Genomic DNA, 22,388 nt, shown 5'->3' with positions numbered 1-22,388 from the left:
GGAACATAGAGGGCAGCATGGTGGGGCCACAGGAGGTGTGTACCAAAAATCACAAGAGCAGAGTCAGGTCTCAACCCTACTCTGGATGCACCTGTGCAAGTCACCATCCCTCTCTGGGTCGGTTTTCTTATCCATAAATTGAAGAGTTAGGCTAGATCCAGCTGGGGACCTTATGAAAGATACAGATTTCTGGGCTCTGTCCTACCTCCTGAATCACACACAGTGTGCATTTAGGGACCAGGAATCTGCATTCTGATAAGCTCCTTTGGTGATGGTAAGGTAATGTTCTTTGGGGTCCAGAACCAACACTTGGGAACTATGGACAATGTGCTTACAAAGGCTCTAGCCTCCAGTGGTAACTGTCCCTGGTCCTTTGTGGAAAGAACATCAACATATGGCCAACGGAGGGTGTACATCAACGGGATGATCAGAATTGGGTGACACAGGTAGGCTTCCCAACTCATACTCTCTCCAGTCAAAAGCCTAAGCGCAGAGCTACATTCTCAAAAGGATGACCTTATAAAGATAGCCATCCAAGAGAATGAGGGCCAAGAGTCAGCTCATATCCCATCTGCCACGCCATGTGCCCTGATCATGGTGGGAAGGGGTTGCTGCCTTTAAAGTTCATCCCCCAAGATAAGGCACCCATAGGTTAACAGAGGCCCCGTCTACAGGAAGACCAGGGTCAGGAAACGTTCACGTTGCTCTGACAAGGCACATGTTTTTCATCCCTGGCTCCCTAAAGGTAAGAAGTGGCTTGATATTCAAATCCCTACCTGCTCTGCCTCCTTTCCGCAGTCCCCCACCGCATCCTGGTGTTCCTTGTCACTTGCCCCTCCCAGATATCACATGCCTTCTGTTCCTCCCTGCTTTGGTCAAGCTGCTCCCACCACCCATCAAACTTCTCACTGGCCAGACCCAGTCACGGCGCCTCCCACAAGCCCTCCAGACGGCTCAGAGTCAGCCCCCCGCCACGCTCATGCACCCAGAGCAGAGGACGGAGCAGTGACGGGGGAAGGCCTGCTCCAAACCTGCCAAGACCTTAGGCTCTTGTTTGAAGATGATTAAAACGCTAATTACAATAACGTACGAGCAAGGAGAGTGTGTAGCAGGGGGCACGCTGTCTGTTAATTACAAAAACTCATACGGGGCCATCTAAAAATAGTCCAGCTTCCTCCCCTGCCAATCCATAAATCTAAGAATAATGCAACTTGAACTCAAAGCTCTCTTGGGTTGGTATCACTCTCATCCCTATGATGCTTAAACACAACACTCTAAGAAAACTAGGGTAACAGGGCATCTGTTACAATTTTCTATAGCATCCAAATCAGACTACCAGTTGGACAGGACTTCCCTCTCCCCATCCACCTCTCTGTCCTTTGCCCTTCAGGAAGCCCAAGAACCTTCTGGGACCAATGCTCGCAGCACTGCTGTCCCCACCCAGCTAGGGCCTGGAGATTTCTGCCAGGGCCAAGTTGGGTGGGGGCCCAGTCACACAGCAGGTGCAATTGAGACTGTGCTCAGATGCTGTCCAGTCCCACCATGGCTGCCCCCTGAAGGTCACATTTGCTGTCCCCTCCTCACCGTCACAGACATGGCATGGGGAGGGACTGGGGAGGACAGCCCTAGGTACACTGGAGGTGTTGACCCACATTTGCCCCACTCTAATGTGGCACAGTTGATGAGATTCAGCAGACAGTGACTGATGGCCTACCCTTCTGAGAGAGGGTAGAGCAGATGCGCCAAGCATGGACTCTGGAGCCATGAGACTGGGTTTGAGTCCTGACTCTGCCCTGTATTAGATGTGTCACTTGAGGCAAATCAGTTAATTCACTATGCCTCCGTTTCCTTATCTGTAAAATAGGGCTAACCCCAGGGGGTTGATGTAAGACCCAAATGAACTACAGTTGGTAAAAAGCTTAGCACATGGTAACAGCTCAAATGATCACATTATCACCGCCACTAGCACTGGTCCTTCAAACAACCATATTCTTACCACCACTGGGGCTGGTCCTCCACCCCCACCAGCACCACGACTGCTCCTACTTGCTAACCTGCTAGCTGGGAGCCATGACAGTCAGCAGACTGTCCCTGTGCCAAAAAGCACAGCATGCTGGTCAATATGACTTGGTGTGCCTTGGAGGCCCATCAAGGCACAGAGGGGACTGTGAGGCCAGAGGGCACAACAGGGGTGGCAGGGAGGCTGCCTTGTCTGACGGAGACCACTGGCAGTCTACTCAGAATCCACACCATCCCGAGCACCTGCTCCATCCCCCAAAGCCAGGCAGTGGGCCTGGGGTCTCCCACTGAAAGGTCTTCCTCTTTGCTCTTGCCCATGTTGGCACCCCATCCACACTGGAGTCACCTCCCTGCCACAGCTGCCAGGGCTACAGGCCAGCTCCTGATGGGCCTCCCACTCCTTGCTGCCTCACTGAGCTGGGGCCCATGGGTCCCAGGATTCATCCCCGAACAGCTCTGTGAAGCTGTCACTTTGTCTCTGTACAGCCCCGTCACAGTTCCCTGCTGTGCAGAGGGGGCAGGCTCCATCTCACACTCAGGGATCCCTGCCACACATTTCCCAGCCTCACCTCCTGCTTCCTGGACCCAGACTTCATTCAGGCACCTCTCTCCTCACAGTCTCTCAGACACTAAATCTCACAGGAGGTCTTGTGAGGAAGAACAATGATACCCTCTCCCTCTAAAATGGGTCCCTCTTCACCAAACTCTAGACCCCCACCCAGTCTGCAGGGTCACTGTTCCCACTGTAGACACAAGGCCTTCCCTGCTTGGGCCACACTCACCTCGCATTTCCTTAGAAGTCCCCAGTGCTTATTACCCAGTCACACTCTCTGCCACTTAACCACACCTTTCCCTGGGCAGAGCCTTAACTCCTTCTGGACTGCCACCCTTCTTCCAGCCCATGCACAGGAACACCTTTCTGGGTCCCAGGAAGACATCTAGAGCTCGGTGAACACTTGCAGGATGGATATGCACTCCAATTTTCAAGCTCTACCCAGGCAGCAAAAAGAAAGAAGTGAGGTAAAGGGGCTCACTGGCTGCCTGGCCCCGGGGACGAACCAGCCACTCGCTCTGCTCCCTTTCTGCCAAGAGAGAACATATTCCCTTCCTTTGCCAGTGGCTCTTCATTCCTCTGTTCTGCCTCCCTCAGAGTCAGGGCCAGCACTTAGAGAAATGTCAGGACAAAAGTCTGCAGGAACCCAGCAAGGAGAGCATAACCTGCAGCTCCAACAAAGGCGCAGGCAGCAGAAAAATGAGAAGGAAAGTTCTTGGAACGTGGGGATGGGGGCAGCAGGACCTGACTAAAGCCTCCAAACCTTAAGTGGTGGCAAAAATTATTTCTGAAAATACAAGAAGCAAAGTGTAATTTTGGATACAGCACCGCTAAGTGATGCAATTCATACTGGGATGCGGTAGATCTCAGGACTTCTCCAAAATCAAAATTCGGTGATCGGCTGCGGTATTTGTGAAAACAGAGTATTGCTGTCTCACCTTCTCTCACTGTGAAATGGAAAATTTAGAAAAATAAGTGTTAGAGAGCTGGTGCTGGCATGATGTTGAATATGTAATGACATGGCACAGTCAGGGTAACTCACTGGTAAATGGAAAACGTTGTCTCTAAGGCAGACCTGCAGAAGGATCTCGCTTCAAGAGGATGTCTTACATGAGCGAGGCTCTGAGGCTTCCAGCCAGAGGCTCCTCCCTCCACTGGGGCCCAGGTCAGACCCCTGAAAGACTCAGGTCACAGAGGAGTGGACATGGGGACCAGCCCGCAGGGCAGGAGAACAGGAATCCTAAGGAAGAACGCCCCAAGGTGGGAGGAGCAGCCTGGCACACTGGGGCAGACAGGACCTGTGCTCCCAGTAAGGGGGTGGTCCAGGCAAACTACGACCAAGGAATAAATGCCCCAACAGAGTGTCCCTGACAGGTGGGTCAAGGTCAAAAACCCAATCACCCAGATAGCAGTGAGCTGCTCCCGCCAAAGGTTCAGGGGGCCCAAAGTTGTCTAGATTGAGCCCAAAGTCAGGACACAACATAACTGAAACAAGGTGAAATGGAAGCTGGTGGTCAGCACAGGGCGCCCAAGAGTGAGAATTTCTCAGCAGCCTGCACCTCCATCCTGTGGCACTAAATTCTAATGAGCAGAAAACAAAATTTCGACAGAAATATCCCTGGAGTAGGGGGAAGGGGGAGGACCCTGAGATGGCCTTGTTACTTCAATTCTTGCTTACCCAGGCAGGGATGTGTCGTTGACCTCCAGAGGAGACCTCCCCACATACCAAAAGGGCCTATGTGCCAATGTCCTTCCCTGCCAGGGTCAAGAGACAGGGTAACCACAGACTCCAGCTTTCCAGTAAGTTGGCTACCAGTCGGATGATCAGATAAATCTGAGCTTTTAACAATACAACCCTATAGCACAACTCTGACCCAGCCAGTAGATGGGGCCAAGCAACCAGCCATTTTCTTTTTCAGCAGATGGATAGAGAGATGATGGAAAGATGTACATAAGTATGGATGGATAGATAGATGGGTGGATGGATGGGTGGATGGATGGATGGATGGATGGATGGACTACTACTTGAGTGAGTCATTTATCAGTGAGAAGGCTTGTAGAAGCTTCCATTTAATTATCCAATCAGTGAAGATTGTTCAGAAGGGTGAAAGGCTCCAAGAAGGGCATGTCTAGGAAAGCTTACATCTGGCTTAGGAGCCAGAAATACAGGTGTGAAAACACACAGGGTACTTTTGGTCACAAGCAGCTCCTCCTTCATGTCCATCCCCTGATGGAGCTGAATACTCTCACTGAGGTACACAGATGGACACATAAAGAGACCTGAGTAGGTAGGGATCCATCTGGGAAGAAATCCTGGGACTCAGGGACAAGGCCCTGGGCTGTAGGGAAGCCTCACTCAAGCAGCAGAGATGCCAGTACTTCAGGGCAGGCTGGCTGGTGTGTGTGTGTGTGTGTGTGTGTGCACACGTGCATGTGTCTGTGTGCATGTGTGTGTCTGTGAGAAAGAAAGAGAGAGAACACACATTCCAGGTCCAGGAAGAAAAAGCCAATAGTTATTTTTGAATAGGAGAAAAGAATTATTAAAAAGAAAAAAACGATTCAATGGGGAAATAATCTTTTCAACAAGTAGTGTTGAGAAAACGGGATATCCACATGCAAAAGAATGAAGCTGAATCTCTACATCACATCACACACACAAATGAACTCAACATGGATGAGACCTAAATGTAAGAGCATTATAAAACTGTTAGAACACATAGGAATAAATCTTTGTGACTGTGGATTAAGTAATTTCTTAGCTATTGACACAAAAGCACAAGCAATGGAAGAATAAATAAATTGTGCTTCATCAAAACTAAAAACATTCATGCTTCAAAGAGTATCATTAAGAAAAAGAAAAGATAATGCATGGGATGGGAGAAAATAATGCAAATCATACATCTGTTAAGGGTCTAATATCCAGTGTACATAAACAGCACATACAATTCAACAATAAAAGGACAAACCAAATTAAAAAATGGGCAAAACTTTCAGCAGACATTTCTCTGAAGACGTATAAGTGGTCAGTGGCCCTTGGATGACAAGTAAACCTGAGCATTTAACGTTACAAAGCACATGAAAAAATGCTCAACACCATTAGTCACCAGGGAAATGCAAATCCAAACCACAATGAGATAACACTTGACACCCACTAGTATGGCTATAATCAAAAAGATGTAATAACAAGTGTTGGTGACAATGTGCAGAAACTGGAACCCTCACACATTACCAATGAGATCATAAAATGGTATTGCCATTTTTGAAAAGAGTCTTGTAATTCCTCAAAGTGTTAATACTATACAACTCAAGTTCTACTCCTAGGTACATATCTAAGGAAATTAAAAACATGTCCACACAAAAACTTGTACATGAATGCTTATGGTAGCATTATTCATAACAGCTAAAATATGGAAATAATCCATAAATGACCATACATTGATTAATAGAGAAATTAAAGTGTGGTATAAACAAATAAGGGAATATTACTTGGCAATAAAAAGGAATCAAGAACCAATCCATGCTACAACATGAACTTTGAAAACATTATGCTAAGTGAAAGAAGCCAGACACAAAAGATCATATAAATGATTCCATGTATATGAAACATGCAGATAGTAAATCTGTAGAGAAATTAAGTATGCTAGTCACTGCCTCTGATGAGGGAATTGGGGAGAAATGGGGAGTAACTGCAAACGGGTACAGGAGAAGATGGAAGTGTTCTGGATGGTGATGTTCTAGAAAATAATGCATCTAGATAATGTTCTAGATAGTGTGATGGTTGCACAGCAATATTAAAAGTGAATATTAATTCACTACTTTAAAAGAGTGAATTCTATGGCATATGAATTATATCTCAACAAAGCTTTTATTTAAAAAAATAATATGTTAAGACCTATTATTTGGAGATGGGGGGCAAGCAGGGGCCATGGCACTATGCTTAGGCATCCTGGCTGAAGAAAAATGAAGAAAGACTTAAAAGGAAGTGTGAGAGAAGTCAGACGGCAGGAAGGACACGTCTCCACACTCCGTAGGAATGTCCCCCAGCTGAAAGAACAGATCTTGTGGATATGGCTTTTGACACCTGCCTCAAAATCCTTTAGTCCATCACCATCCTCCGGTCAGAGGCAGGGGTCACATCAGATTTCCATTTGTTCCCCAAGCCCCCTGCCTCGGGTGGCAGCATTTTTCCAGAACCACGATTTTCTATTGCGGTTTCTCCTCACACCTTCCGCCCTTAAGTTCCTGAGAGTCTGTCTGAGACCCGTGGGTGTGTTTGTGGTGCGCTGTGTCACACACAACATGGGGGGCCTGGGCAGAGCCCTCTCCTCCAGGTCACTGATGCAGAACTGAGGCCAGGGCACGGGCCTCAGTCTGACCTCCCTCCTACACCTGTCCCTCGGGTCAGATTCACCGTGCAATGGCATTTCCAGAATGGGTACAATGACTGCTCTCCAGTAATTCCCTTCAAAGCCCTCTCCCTGAGGCTCCGGATGCACACTCACTCTTGTGGGTTGCAACATTACGTGCTCAAATATCACACATGCCACATAAGCGGCTCTCAAGGTTTGAAGAAAACTTAGAAACTTCAACCTTTTAGAACATCATCCTCTCAGTGGAGAAAACTAGAACGCAAAACCCCACAAAAAAAAGCAGCACTGAAATCTCCAAACACCAAGCTTAGAAAGTAGAAAAGGGAATTAGAGTCTAAAGAGAAGGATTTCTAAAGGCACGTTTGAGCAGATAGAATCTATGTTGCTTTTTTTGTGTGACACACAAACCTTGCACATGGGCCTCCATGGGCAGATGTTTTGTTGGCTTTACTGGAACTTAGTGTCAGCGATTAAACAGTTACATCTTAGCTGGCGCAGGCAATCTGGAAAAGAGGAGAGTCTCCTTCAGAGGTGGCTTTTCACCTACTTATTCTGGTGTCTGTGCTGGCTCAAGCAGAGAGAACTGCACAAAGGAGGACTCAGAAAGTGACAGGAGCAGTAAGGGAGGCCCTGGATGCGACCCCTGCGAGATGGGGAAACGGCACAGGGCCTAAGGTGAACAAAAAGGTCCATCTCAGGAAAAGGCTACAAGGTACCTGTGGGCCCGGCATCCCAGCAATCACTGCAAACCGCTTATGTCTTTTTGGTTTTGTAGTACAAGTGGCCAGGCGGAAGAGAAGGCGAAACACCATGCTGATTAAGAGCCTCCCTCCTGGGCTGGCAGCTGGGCTGGCAAAGCCCCAAAGGCCACGTTTGTCCTTTCAAAGGTCACTGCTGCCCAGGGCTGTCTCAGTGCAGGTGGCCACACCTGCAGCTCCCAGAAGGCAGGCCCACCCGAATTGTTCTTCAGGCTGTTTGTTCTCTCTAAGGCTGATTGTTCTGCAAGGCACATTTCTCCAGCTCAAGGCCCGCCTGGCATGCCCTGCGCTGTCCACAAATATTTGCTGTTGGCTCCCTGGGGTGAAAAAGCAAGATACCCATTTACTAGGGCCTTAATCCACGCAAATGCCCTTACTTCAGCAGTTTACCTTGGAAAGAGAAGACTACGAAAGTGGTTGCTGCCCTTTATTTAATCCAGATAACCAGAGCTGGGGGCTGAAGCCACAACCCAATGCAGACATGTACACAGAGGAGCTTTTATAGAAATGCATGCTGGGCAGGAGAGCATTTGGACAGACTTGGACTGGGGAGCAGAGAACATCCAAGCAGAGTAGAGCCAGACCAAGAGGGTGGGCCTCCATCGACCATCTGTCCCCTTGTGGGGTGAGGGGGCTTCTTAGGGAATGTGTGGGCACAAAACTGTGCAGCTGACTGATTCCCGGGCTTGGAGATGCTCACACAGGAACTCTCAGCTCTACTCACAGTGCATTGCATCATTTTTAAGCTCCACCAAAGGCAAAAAGTAAAAATTAATCTTATTAAAGTTGACAGTGTTCACAGTAAGGAACATTCTGGTATTTTGCCATAAGCCTCTTCCCCAGCCAGCTCTGTGGGTAAGGGGCATGGGTTTGGAGTTCTGGCTCTGTCACTCAGCTCTGTCACCACAGGGACATCTGTCAAAGGGGTAAAAATGACACTTGCCTTACAGAACTGCTCTAAGGGTATTTGGGGAAAGATGCAAAGGCTGTAAATCCCCTGGTGGATATTCAACGCTGAGCAGAAGTTAGTCCCTCATGCCCCACTGGGCTCAAGGCCTGCCCACTGCCCCTGACCAGTGGCCTGCTGTGGCGCCTCAGGAAGAGGAGCCAGGTCCTTCCTCCTGCACCCCCGGGGCCTGGCCCCCAGGAGTCCTGGCAGCTGAGGCAGCACTCACTGTGTCTGGGGGTGGGAGCTCCAGGGTAGGAGGTTCTCCAAAACCTGCTGCACCCAGATACAAAGGCCTTTCATAGCTATTATTGTCTTATCTCATTTGGACCTGGCAGCAGCTCTGTGAGGCAGGCAGATGACTGGCATTGTGTGTATATCCTATTAGTATCCAGAGTGACTGGATATTCACAATATAGCCGAAGTGACATTATGTCTATTCCAGGCCTAAGCCTGAAGAAGGTCTGGCAGCTTTCACGTTGTGTTCTGAGGGAATCCAATCACCTTGAAATAAGGCCAGCTACACTGAGACCACCATGTTAGAAGGAAGCTCAAGCTAACCACACAGAGATACCACACAGAGAAGAACAGAAGTTCCAGGAGGATTCTCTCTCTCTCTCTCTCTCTCTCTCTCTCTCTCTCTCTCTCTCTCTCAGTTCTGTTTCTCTGGAGAACCTACCTAATCCAGGTTCGAGGCCAGGAGGCAAATATGATTTGCTTTTGACCCCTTGGTCTACAAAATGCCCAGCTCAGACTATCAGGCAACCACCACAATGTCCAGAAACAGAGGATGGGTGAATAAACTACAGGACAGCCATATGATAGAATATTACATATTTGGAAAAAAATAAGGAGGCTCACTATGTACTGATGCAGAAGAGATCCCCAGAATATTGTTAGATGAAAGGATTACAGCATAGCATATTCAGTATGGTCCCTCTGATTTAAGAAAGGGGAAAGTAAGAATATGTTCCTTGTAGCACATGAGGAACTACTGACTGAAGAAACAAAATATTAGAAGTACCACCTATTGTGGTTATACTTTTCCAAAATAATTCCTCTATTTTACTGCTATATACTGAATTGTTTATAAGTGAAATAATATAATGTCTGGCATTTGCTTCAAACAATCCACACATAGATGAATGAATAGCAGAAAAGGATCAAGCCTACCATGAAGACGCTGAGGAAGCTAGGTGACAGGTATACAGTGGCTCATTATACTGTTGTCTACTTTTATATCTGCTTGAAATTTTCAATAATAAATTTTTTTTAATTGTCACCTTTAGGAAAGAGTAGGGCAAGAAAGGGAGTGAGTGTTGGATGGGGACACAATGAAAATAATACTTCCACATTTCACACAGCATAGCTTTTCTTTTAATTACTGAGGTGAAAGTCACATAACATGAAGTCAAATCATTTTAGGCATGTTAAAGGGAGTAATTCAGTGACGTTGAGTACATTCATGATGTTGTGTAACCATAACCTCTATCTATTCCAAAATATTTTCATCACACCAAACGAAAACCCGATATGCGTTAAGTAATCACTCCCTCTTTCCCCTTTCCCCCACCTCCCTGCCCTGCTAGCCACCTGCCTTTGTTCCGTCTCTATGGATGTACCTACTCTGAATGTTTCATGTAAACGGAATCATACAATATGTGTACATCCATGCTGTGGCGTGTGTCAGTACTTCATTCCTTTTTTATGGCAAATATTCTCTTGTATGGATATGTCATATTTTATTTATTCATTCAAGGTTGGATGAACATTTGGGTTGCTTCCAGAGCATATCTTCTTATTTTGACTTTATTTTTGAACAGTATACGTGTACTGCTTCTTCACATGAATTTTAAATAGGACCATTAGACAAGGACTGTGGACCACAGAGTAGGCAGGAGGAGGACATAGAGGCAGATTCATTACAAAGTTAGGAAGCCTAACAAAAAAACAGGGAGAAAACATTCAAAAATATAAAAGGAAAAACATGTAATAAATTATAATTACTTGTATTTGTGGTATGTGGTTGTACTGTGCAATGGATGATTCTTTCAAGCACAAAAGTGCTACTTGGGAAGCTGTTTGGGGCACAGCACTGGGAGAGTGGGCCATGAAGCTGGGCTGAGAGCCAGGGCTGGGGTGAGGGTTTCCACCCCAGGTGGGAGCCGTGCGGGGTGGGATGACATCTACTGCTGGCACAAGCTTACCAAATTCCTCCTCTCCCTAAGGGGAGGCCTGGGACTTCTACTTTCTATGTCCGCCAGGAGCACTCAAAGCCCACGGAGCACTGGACAGCTGGTGAAGCTTCACGAAGGGTCAAGAGCAGCTCCCCTTGGGACCCCAAGAGAGTTAGGGGCAGTTACCGGGAAGATAGCTATTTGGCCAGGGCACCTAGTGGCACCAGTCAGGAGCCCCAGCTTTTTGTTGCAGCTCTGACCCTGGGTAGGTTACATGCCCACTTTCCAGATGGAAATGAGAATTCTTTCTCCTCCCTGTATCTTGAAATATTAGATGGTTCAGAGATAATTGAGGCATTGAGCTCTTTAGAAGAATGATGCCTGGAAACACAAGGGGATATGATTCCTATGGCCGGGCAGGTATAGCAGAGACTATGAGAAGGAAGGTTAAGTCTATAAAACTGAGTTCAGAAAAGTAATATAATCTTCTAGACTTTATCTAGAGGGAGAAGAAGTGAATATGAAAGGCTACACAAACTACATATCACCACCACATTTAAGTAGTTATGTGTGGTCTATTGTCTCATTTGATCCTTGCTTCAAATTTTGAAAGATAGGGTTATTCCCTTTCTGAAGAGGGAGAAACTGAGGCTCAGAGAAAGTAAAAGTAAGTAAAATACAAGGTAGGACCAGGCTCCCAGGCCATGCAGCCCTACTATGCTCTGAGATGCCTCCACATACAGCATGCTTGGTCACCTGGACCTGTCGGTGGCTAATCGAAACTGGAGTTCCCCGGATCATGGTTTCATTCATACACCCCTTCAGCAGCATCTCCTATGGGCAGAACCAAGTGCTCAACCTTCTGGAAGCACCCTTGAAGGCTCTCTGGCTGGAGGAGACTACCAGACTGCCCACAGCACACAGGACAGTTCCCGGTGGGCAGTAAGTTCTTAATATTGATGGTGGAAAGACAGGACTCAGAACCCCACCAGCAGCCAGCTTTATCAAATCCCCATTTCCTCTGCCTTTGATGATTAGTGTTCCTTCCCCCCCAAAATTGTTGGCTTTTATGCTCTGAGAATCATGACATGCTTCCCTAAAATGGATCAGTCACACGTGTAACTAGGATCAGCCTAGTTACACAGGCTCTCCCCTCTTAGCCTCCCCATGGACTCCCTCAGGGATGGGGAAGGGCCTCGTTCTGATCTCTGCTTCCTCCCCCTGGGCCAGGCAATGTCCAAGTATAGGAAGAACTAGAAATCAGTCAATCAACTTGGCCACATTTACAGATCTGATGAGGGAAGTCGAATGTTTACAAGTTGAAATTGCTAACATAATGTTGGGACGCTCAGCACTCATTGGTCTGTGTCTCCCTAACCTCTAAACTGACAGAAACAAAACCACTGCCCACAAGTGACAGAGGTCAAAAAGGACTATAGGTTGAGTTGTTGTTGACATAGATCCAGTGGGCTCCTAGGACAAGGAGGCACAGTCCAGCCCGGGCAGGGCTGCCCTCCCCCAAGTCTGGCGGGATCCCTGCACACACTCACCAGGGTAGATGCCCCAGCTTCTTAACTGTCAACTGTTGTGAACTCATCAGGTCTTTCGAGGAGGAAGATTCAGCAGAATTTTAATTACAGGCTGTCCCTCCTGCTTTCAATGGGTAGGTTCTGAAAACATCGTGCTTTAATCACATGGTGTTAAATTGAATCACTTCTCAAGCATGCCAATGAGGTGGGGTATGAGAGGGAAACCTGCTATGAAATCTTTTATAAATCAAATTAATTGAACTCTTTTGAAATTCAGGGGGCTTTTATTTATGAAGTTTACTTAAGTGAATCTAATTTAAGTTTGCTGAGTGCCCTAAATCACTCATTCGTCTCTGTTCGCCTTGTCATATTTCTCAGTGGGGCCCTACCTCCCCCAAATCAAGGGCATGACAGCTCCCAGGAACTGTACAATTCTCCCTCCCCTTTTCCTCCAGAAGTATGCCTACTACAGAGATCCTGCAAGCATGTGTTATGGCATAAATTGTGTCCCCCGCCCAGGTACATTTGTTGAAGTCCTAATTCCCAGTACCCCCGAATGTGACTTTATTTCGAGATGGTGCCTTTAAAGAGGTAATAAGGTAAAATGAGGTCATAATCCAATAGACTGGTCTCCTTATAAGAGGAGATTAGGACACAGCTGCACACAAAGGAAAGACTCCATGAGGACACAGTGAGAAGTGGCCATCTGTAAGCCAAGCAGAGAGGCCTGCTAACACCTTGATCTTGGGCCGCTCGTCTCCAGAACCAAGAGGAAATAAATCTGTTTGTGGTGGCAGCCTGGGCGCTAGTACAGAAGGAGAGTCTGCCAGTGCTGCTTCATCCGTGGGGCTCCAACACTGATGAGCTTGCCACCCTGTGAAAGGGGGCAGAGTGGCTGCAGCTCTGGCTCAGGGGCCCTCCCGCCTCCGCCCCCAGTGGTAGGGGCAGGGCACAAGCTGGGCAGAATGCTCGTGAGCTCACTTTCCCCCTTCCTTGGTTCTCTGACATGTGGACGGGGTCACTCACCCACAAGCACATGAGATTCCTCGCTCACTTCTTGCTGCCTCCCAGATACAGGAAGCTGAAGTGAGAAGGGGATCCTGACACCAACAGCCTGGGCTTTTTCTTGAATTAACACTTTTTTTTTTTGAAGCCTTGTCACATATTCTTAAAGCTAAGAGTCACAACAGGATTAGAAATCTTGTGAAATAGCCAGGATTAGAAATCTTACGTCATTTTACAGATAAGGGAAGTCAAGGTGCAGAAAGAGTGATTTACCCATGACCCCATGACATATCCATCTGTTCCCATCCCTGACACCCTAAACACTTGAAAACACCACCATTCCCAGGCTACTCCTTTGCTGCTAAACCTCCAAATGCCCCCAGGTGCAGAACAAGTCAAGCCCCCACCAGGTTTGCACTGCCCCCTTGCCCTCTAACCTCTAGCCCACTCGCATCGCCAACACCATCATGACAGGCCAGTTACAGTGCCCGGCAGACACAAGCACTGTTACTACCTCACATGTTACCACCTCTCTGAGAACACCTTGCCCACTTCTTTCTGACCAGCCTAAGAGTCACCTCCTCCAGGAAGCCTTACAAGACTGCTCCCACTGTTATCTCCACAGCACTCTCAGGCCCAGCCACATGAGGTGACTCTGAACAGACTTGCCCTTGTTTTGTTTGCAAACTGTTTGACCACATTAGTCCTTATGGCAGGGAGCACATCTTTTCACCAGCCCTGTGTACCCAGGCCCAAAGAAAATACTCAACAATACTTGGCCTGTCAGAAGACCAGCTGTGGATAAGTTACCCCCACAACATAAACATGTTCAGAAAAGGCTATTTACAAGCTCAGGTTTGTAAGGAGAATCCCACTCTTACCTGACTTCTGCCATATCACAAGAGGACAGGGTGTCCTCCTCCCTGACTGACAGGACTTTGGTAGCAGTTTCTGCTTCCCTGTCCCTGGAACACCCCAACCACCCCCCCGACCCATGCCTCCGTGTCACAAAGCTCATGATTCTTAAACCAATACCTACATGAACTGCAGGAGCTCATATTTAAAGATTCTGAGAAGTCTTTCTTTAAAGATGACCTCTTATTGTAAGACTAGACATTGAGGACAAGAATTTTTTATTTATTTATTTTATTTTTATTTTTATTTATGTTTACTAGGCTCTCCCCTACCCCAAGTCCCCCCCACAAACCCCATTACAGTCACTGTCCATCAGCATAGTAAGATGTTGTAGAATCACTACTTGTCTTCTCTGTGTTGCAAAGCTCTCCCCTTTCCCCCACCCCCCACATTATACATTCTAATCATAATAACCCCTTTCTTCTTCCCCACCCTTATCCCTTCCTACCCTCCCATTCTCCCCAGTCTCTTTCCCTTTGGTAACTGTTAGTCCATTCTTGGGTTCTGTGATTCTGCTGCTGTTTTGTTCCTTCAGTTTTTCTTTTGTTTTTATACTCCACAGATGAGTGAAATCATTTGGTATTTGTTTTTCTCTGCTTGGCTTATTTCACTGAGCATAATACCCTCTAGCTCCATCCATGTTGTTGCAAATGGTAGGACTTGTTTTCTTCTCATGGCTGAATAATATTCCATTGTGTATATGTACCACGTCTTCTTTATCCATTCATCTACTGATGGACACTTAGGTTGCTCCCATTTCTTGGCTATTGTAAATAGTGCAGCGATAAACATAGGGGTGCATCTGTCTTTTTCAAATTGGAGTGCTGCTTCCTTAGGGTAAATTCCTAGAAGTGGAATTCCTGGGTCAAATGGTAAGTCTATTTTGAGCATTTTGAGGAACCTCCATATTGCTTTCCACAATGGTTGAACTAATTTACATTCCCACCAGCAGTGTAGGAGGGTTCCCCTTTCGAGGACAAGAATTTTTTTTGTTTTCTTCACATGCTATATTCCTGGATCCTAGAAAAGAGCCTGGTACATAGCTGCTGCTCAAAAATATCTGTTGAATAAGTTTGTTGAATAAAGAAACTACCAGCTCTTTTACTACGCACTTCGTAGGCATTAAAAAAATATAATGATTGCATAAAAATCCAAACCTACAGTTTCTCAGCCAGGCCTTGAAACAGGTGGGCCACCGGCCGTGGCATAGTGCAAGCCAAATAGGAGTGCCCAGGAAGCACTGTCCTTTGGCCTAACGCCAGCGTTATTTATCCCCTCCAAAAAGTGTCTCTCTTGTCATCTTTCCAAAGCTATCATTTCCTTCGGCAGGAGACAAAGTCCCGGAACTCATACCCCAAAGGGAAATGCCTCTCCAGGAGGCATGCAGGAGGAAGAGGCTGGCCCCAGAGGCAGCTGCTGCCTCCCAGCTGTCACTCCAAACTCAAGCAGTGGAATGGGGTGCTAGAACCGGGTTGCAGCAACAGCACTGAGAAGAATGCTTGCCCCTGCTGGGTCTGTCCGGGTTGTATCTGGCTGCCATCTGCCCCCAGCCCCACCCCAACCCGCCTGAAGGCAATCCCCCCACCCCCACCATCCACCCACAAGCCCATCTTGGCCTTGAAAACCTCAACTCCTTCCCCTCTAAGTGCCTCCCCCCAGGTGCTGGCTGGCCAAGGACCTAGTCTAGATTTTACCTCCTCTCTCTTCTCTACCAGCTTTGGGGAGGCCTACTACGTGTCACTCACTAAGAGGGGCAAAAAGATGAGTTACATCCTACAAGCTCACAATCAGGAGAGGGAATTCTGCCAAAAAGCAAACAGCCCCAGCCTCTGGGAGGTCACTGGAATGTCCCCAGTGAGGGCGGCAGTCCTGAAGGGTGTGAAGCAGGAGGCTCCTGGATAAACTGGAAATGCAGGAGATGCAGGAGGTTCCAAAATTGCAGCCCTCTGCGAGGTGGCCCAAAGGATGAGTTTCTCCCCTCCCTAGGTCATAACCCAAGCACAGTCTCTGATCATGCCCTTCAAAGCCTCCAAAGGCTTCTTATGCTACTATGAGTGCAGGGCCAAGTCCAAACAAGATCTGGCCCCTCTGACCTGGCTGCAGGGGGACCTGCCTCTCTCCCTGCCCTTCCTCCCTCTTCTCCAGCACCGATGGCCTCCTGCTGCTCCTCAAACAGATCATGCTCCTCACCCTCTCCCAGACACCCCACAGTCAGGAATCCCCCCACCTGAGCCCTTGGCCTCTGCTTTATCACCTTCACAAGCTTGTCTACTCAGGGCTCCATGAGGCTCTGGCCTGCCCCCAGTGGCACCCCTGGCAGCTAGAACAGAGCCTGGTATATTGCAGTACACACTGGCTGAATGAATGATTGTGCTCCCCTTCCTTTACACACCAGACACTTCCCCCACTGGTGGTTTTATTCTTCTGTGTGTGTGTACTTGGTGACACAGAGAGGGTAGTGAGTGAGATGAGGAGCCAGAATGCCCGGTGACTGCAGCCTTGGGCTCCCTAAGATGGGCTGGCGACACTTGCTGAAGGTTAAAAACGCCCGGAGCACCCCTGGATCCCTGACTGAAGGGCGATATGCTTCCAGAAACCATCCTGCTTTCAGCTCTGTCCACCCTTGGCCTCCTGGTCAACCTATCCTAGCAAAGGAAAGGGAGGCTCGAACATGAGACGCTTGGTGAGCACAGCCACAAAGTCACACGCACAGACCGACCTTCCCACCTTGAATGACAGTCAGTTATCGGCGCCTGGGTTTTACCTGAATTTCTGGATGGTGCACTGAAGCACATGACCCATCTGTCTCGCACAATGTCTGGCACACAATGGGGTGAGGGTCCTAATACTACAGATCCTAAGAGCTCATGACAGTCAACAGTAACTGTCCTAAGCACACATAACTCACTTTAGTCTCACAGGGGTCCTATGAAATAGGCACTATTCTTATCCCCATTTTACAACACTAAAGCCCCCACCTCTGGTGTCTATGGCTGGTTCCATGGTGTGGCACAAGACTGATAGTGAGCAGATATGGCCCATGGCCCTGCTGTCAGCTGCTGAGTGTTGTGTGAGACTTAACTTTCGGAGTACCTTCAGAGTACAGCAACAATAATAATGCCTACCCCCACACAGGAGGCATGAGAGCCCTTAGTAAATTCATCAAATACAGCACAAATGAATGGCAGCTGGTGTTATTTAAGGGTACGGCAATTCTGGCGATTTCTCAGCTGTTTCCCTTGGGAGGAGGGAAGGAAAAGCCCTTGACAGTTGGGAAACACAAACTAAAACTAGATGCTCTGTGGAGAATGTGTGGCTGATGAAGGCGGTGATACAACAGAGCCACAGAGCTTGGGGTCTGTGGAAAACAGTTGTAAACAGGACTTGACACAAATTGCAAAACCAGGCTAATTAAGAATACAAAATTATTTAACATGACTGCAAATCAACCAACTGCTATTAGAGGGGGAAAGGGATATAATATGCATACATTAACACAGTATTCAGTGTGAGGCGGAGGTGACTTCTTTGCTTCAAATGTACTTGAAGACAAGTAGTGATTCTACAACAGGTTGCTACGCTGATGGACAGTGACTGTAAAGGAGTATATAGGGGGGACCTGGTATAGGGGAGAGCCTAGTAAACAAAGTATTCATCATGTAAGTGTAGATTAATGATTAAAAAAAAAAAATGCAGTTCCTATGTGGTGACCTCTAATGAGTTCTACACAATGATATAAAGGACATATAAAAGTGTAGGCAAAGGGTCTGTTTGTGTTTATACAGAGGATCAAAGCCTAATTTGGCTACCCCGAAAATGAACTAAGATACGATATGAAAGAGAACTTCCAACATCAGCACTCTCGGGAAGACTCATGCCAGAAGATGATCATCAAAAAACCCCAACAAAGATCCACGCACTGCTACAGCTGTAGATGCACTCATCCCACCAGCTCCTGGACTTGCCATGGGAATGAAGGAGATATCTAAGCTGGCCTGTGCATACAGTAAAACAACAAATTTGACTGGATCTATACTGTTGGAACTCAACCAAGAATTAGGAGAAGTGCAAATTGTAGCGCTCCAAAATCTTACAACTACAGACTATTTACTGTTAAAAGAACATATGGGATGTGAACAGTGCCCAGGAATGGGTTGTTTTAATTTGTCTGATTTTTCTCAAACTATTCAAATTCAGTTAGATAATAACCATCATATCATTGATAAGTTTTCACAAATGCCTAGGGTGCCTAACTGGTTTTCTTGGTTTCACTGGAGATGGCTGGTAATTACAGGTATGCTTTGGTTATGTAACTATACTCCTATTATGTTAATGTGTGTGCGCAATTTAAGTAGTAGCTTAAAATCTATACATGCTGAAGTTACTCTACAAGAAGATATGTCAAAGAAATAATCAATCTTCCCATGTTTTCTCCCACCTGCTACTTCTAAAGCTTTTCTTCTTCCTTCCTAATTACAACGAATTCTTAAATAGAATTCGTGCCTCATATCAAATTTACCGAGTATCATAACTCCTCCAAGTGGTAAAGATACCTCAAGACAAATGCTGGGCATAGAAGCTACAGGGCATAAATATGCAAAGAAATAAAAAGCTAACCATTTCAAACAATAAGGCTTCTCTCTCACTTACCAACTTTACGTTTCCCTGTATGGCCCCGGAAGATGACTGGTTAGCCAGAGACGGGTAAGATTCCTCAAGGGAGGAACAACCTAAGACAGGCACAGTCGCAGGGGGGTCATCAGGTGAGAAATTGGGGATCAACAGAGGTGAGGCTTAGAACCTCACCCTCCCTGTTCTGAGAGAAATCTTCTGCATATGTGGATGTTTTATTGCCCTTGTCTAGCTTGGATTAACACATAGTCTACAGGCACACACCTGATCATCTACATTTGCTCTCTTACAACACTAAACTCTGTTTTCTACCTTTATGTTGTATCTACCTACCACTTCAGCATTTTATTAAAAATAATAAAGAGAGAAATGTGGTATCCACATATAAATCAAGTATAAAAATCAAATGTGTATTCATATTTGAACTGACTGTTTATAGTTCATAATGCATGAGCAAAACCAAAAGTTTCTGTGATGACTGCCCTTGTACTGTTCACCATGTAACTTACTCACTATGTAAGAATTTGTTCTCCATGTAAGAACTTGTTCGTTATGCTTCAGAAGATTGGAGACTGACGAAAATTAGGCTTGGGGTGGATTAATGATTGTGCATTGAGCATTGACTCCCCTATACAGAATTTTATTGTTGTTAACAACCATTTGATCAATAAATATGAGAGATGCCCTAACAACAACAACCAAAAAAAAAGTACACACTTCCAATTGTAAAATAAATAAGTAACCGGGATGTAATGTATAGCATAAGGAATATAGTCAAAATATTGTAACAACTTGGTATGGTGATAGCTGGTACCTAGAATTATCATGTATATAAATGTTGAATCACTGTGTTGTACACCTGAAACTAATGTAATGTAATACTGTGTGTCAACTACCCTTCAATAAAAAATAATTATCTAAAAAAAAAAAATGTACTTGAGGGTAATGGGGCCACCACATTGTCAATAACATTCTTTACAAGTTGTTAAAAACACAACCAAACATACTAATGAGATATCTTCAATGAGCTTCTACTTTCCAAAATATCTCCCCCCTAATTAAACAGCTTCATTTTGTTCAAGGACCTGCTCTTTGGCCTATAGTTAATTATTAGGTGAATGGGGTCAAATATACTTCTATGATAAGCTAGCCAGCCAGGCTTTGGAGACCTTCATCGAGGCCTAGGGAGGGACTGTCCACAACACAGAAGCTGCCTCAGGACCTTGGCACTGACCTGAACCCTGCCCGCCACCACCCCAGCAGGGCCTCCATCCCCACATGGGCAGCCTCGGGCCTCTACTTGCATTCCAGGCGGCAGGCAAATCATTTGGTTAAAGGGATGCCATTGATGCCCACAGAGGCCCCATTCCCTTTGGGACCTTCTGGCCTTTGGAACATCCCATGATCAACTCTGGTCATGCCTAAAGCAGGCAGGACCATAGGGAGGGGGCACTTTGGAGAAGCTGGCTTCTGAGAACAAGGAAAACCCCAATGTGGATAAACCGAGGGAGAGCAAAGAGTGGCCTGGAAGCAGCCAAAAAGAAATCAGAAGACTTTAGAATCCTTTTCCCAAAATAGAAAATCTCCAACTGAGAAGGAACTGGGATTCCTGTTGCCAGGAAGATTCTTTCATCATTTGGTGGGTGGTGGAGTAGGAGGCAGGGCCAGGGGCCCCGGGCAGAAGGGAGCACTTAGAAAGAGCCTCCCTACATGCCCCTGAGATCCTTAGCCCCAGGGTAGCAGCCAGGGACACAAACAGAGGAGAAAAGGCAGGGACAGCAAAAACTTCAGAATAGGAGACCCTTCTGTCCAGGGCAAAGGAGCCACTGGCCAGGATTGGGGATGGGGGGGTCCCCATGGAATCAGGAATCCTCTTAAATGAATAAATTTAATAAATACCAGTCGAAACCAGCCAAAATACCAAAGAAAAAACTCTGCCCCGAGACCCCAGGCACTTTCAAACCACAACCAAGATCAAGGTCAGCTTCCCATTGGCAGTAAATGTGAGTCAGCCTCGCCTCCCCTCCCCTGCTCCTAAGACTGTTTCCACCCAAAGGGCAGAGAAGGCTGTATTTCCTCCCTGAAGATTTGCTCATGGGAAAGTGAGCTCCGTCAAGACAGCCAATCTGCATGCAAGGAAGACCCCTCTGTAGCCCCAGGTTCCCACACCCCCAAGAAATGCTGCCACTAATCTCTTCACTGTCCAAGGCTGATTTAGGGTTATTGGTAAGAGGGAGCTGGGAAGGTGACATTCAGTGGGAAGTCAGCTCTTGCTGAATTTTATGGCTTCATTCTCAGGTAAATCACTTTGGCCCAGGGAACTGGCTCCAAACAGATTTACTGGTTTTAATAATTGCTTGGGTCACTGCAATTAATTGAAAGATGCCTTCTTCCAGTTATTATTCTGGAATAAATGTTCTGGAGTAAATGTGGACCTTGATCTCTGCACACATACTTTTATTGGGCATTTAATTATGATCATCTAGAAATGGTATTTGTCGGGAGTCTTTACTCCCAGGGAATAAAGTACTTTCTACAATTATAGGTCTGTTGAGTTCCCAACAACCAGAATCAGCTCCTGTAGAAAACAAAACAAGCTAAAATCCCCTCTACAAACATAGGACTCTACTAATTTGCTAACCTTACAGCCTCCTGATGTTATCCAATATGGCCCTGAGGGCCCTGGGAGCTGCAGAGAAGAGCCAAGGATGAGGGCAAGATGCTGACCACCCCTGTACCAGTTCTAGTCCGCAGGGCCTACTCCGCCCAATTTTCACATCAAGTCACCAGTGAGTGGCAGCATGGAGCAGCAGAGAAGCACATGGACTCTGGAGCCAGACTGCTGAATTCAAACCTTGCCTTTGCCACCTATTAGCTGTGTGACCTTAGGCAAATTACTTAACCTCTCTGTTAGCTGTCTCAATTTTCTCTTCTCTAAAATGGGGATGGTAATAATAATAGCCATCTCATAGGGGTCTTGTAAGGATTAAACCACTTAATAATTTTAAAGCACTTGATACAATGCTTGGCACATGGCAAATATTATTAGAATTGATTTATTGGTAAATAAAAATTGTAAAGTTATTTGAAGAAAGAAATACAGAAGTACAGGCCCTTGGGAGTGTCTCTCTCCCCTCCACCTGGCCCTGAACAGTTATTGGCCTTCTCAGAGCAACTCTACTGTGGTAAGACTCTGCTGGCTGCAGGAGGGCTCCAGAGATGAATCAGGAGACACCCCACCCCTGTGCCCAGCCTTCAGGAAGCCCAGGGTGTGTGCTGTAGATGGAAAGCAATGGCCTCAGTGTCACTTTTTTTTTCAGGATGCCCTCTTCAACTGACAGAACACAACAGAGCACGTCTGTGCTCCAAATGCAGCTTTGACTACTTCTCTTTTCCTTTGGGAATCAACTGTCAATGGCCAGTGATTGAATCAGTCACACCTATGTAATAAAGCCTCCATTAAAACCAAAGGATAGGGTTCCCA

The 22,388-nt window shown here is 46.6% G+C and overlaps 1 protein-coding gene across 9 annotated transcripts in view; it reads right to left on the bottom strand.

Annotated features, from left to right (window-relative positions):
- Positions 1-22,388, bottom strand: part of CTIF (cap binding complex dependent translation initiation factor) — a 294,942-nt gene that overhangs the window by 257,685 nt on the left and 14,869 nt on the right. The window contains exon 2 of one of the 9 annotated variants that reach the window (XM_036918630.2): positions 7,351-7,445. The exons of the other annotated variants lie outside the window; for them this stretch is intronic. The gene's annotated coding sequence lies outside the window, so the exon portion shown is untranslated. The remainder of the gene's footprint in view (positions 1-7,350; positions 7,446-22,388) is intronic. 9 annotated transcript variants of the gene reach the window in all.

The sequence above is a fragment of the Manis pentadactyla genome, chromosome 6 (assembly GCF_030020395.1).
Source record: "Manis pentadactyla isolate mManPen7 chromosome 6, mManPen7.hap1, whole genome shotgun sequence".
In the NCBI taxonomy this organism is placed as follows: Eukaryota; Metazoa; Chordata; class Mammalia; order Pholidota; family Manidae; genus Manis; species Manis pentadactyla.
This window is presented reverse-complemented; position numbering and strand designations above follow the sequence as displayed.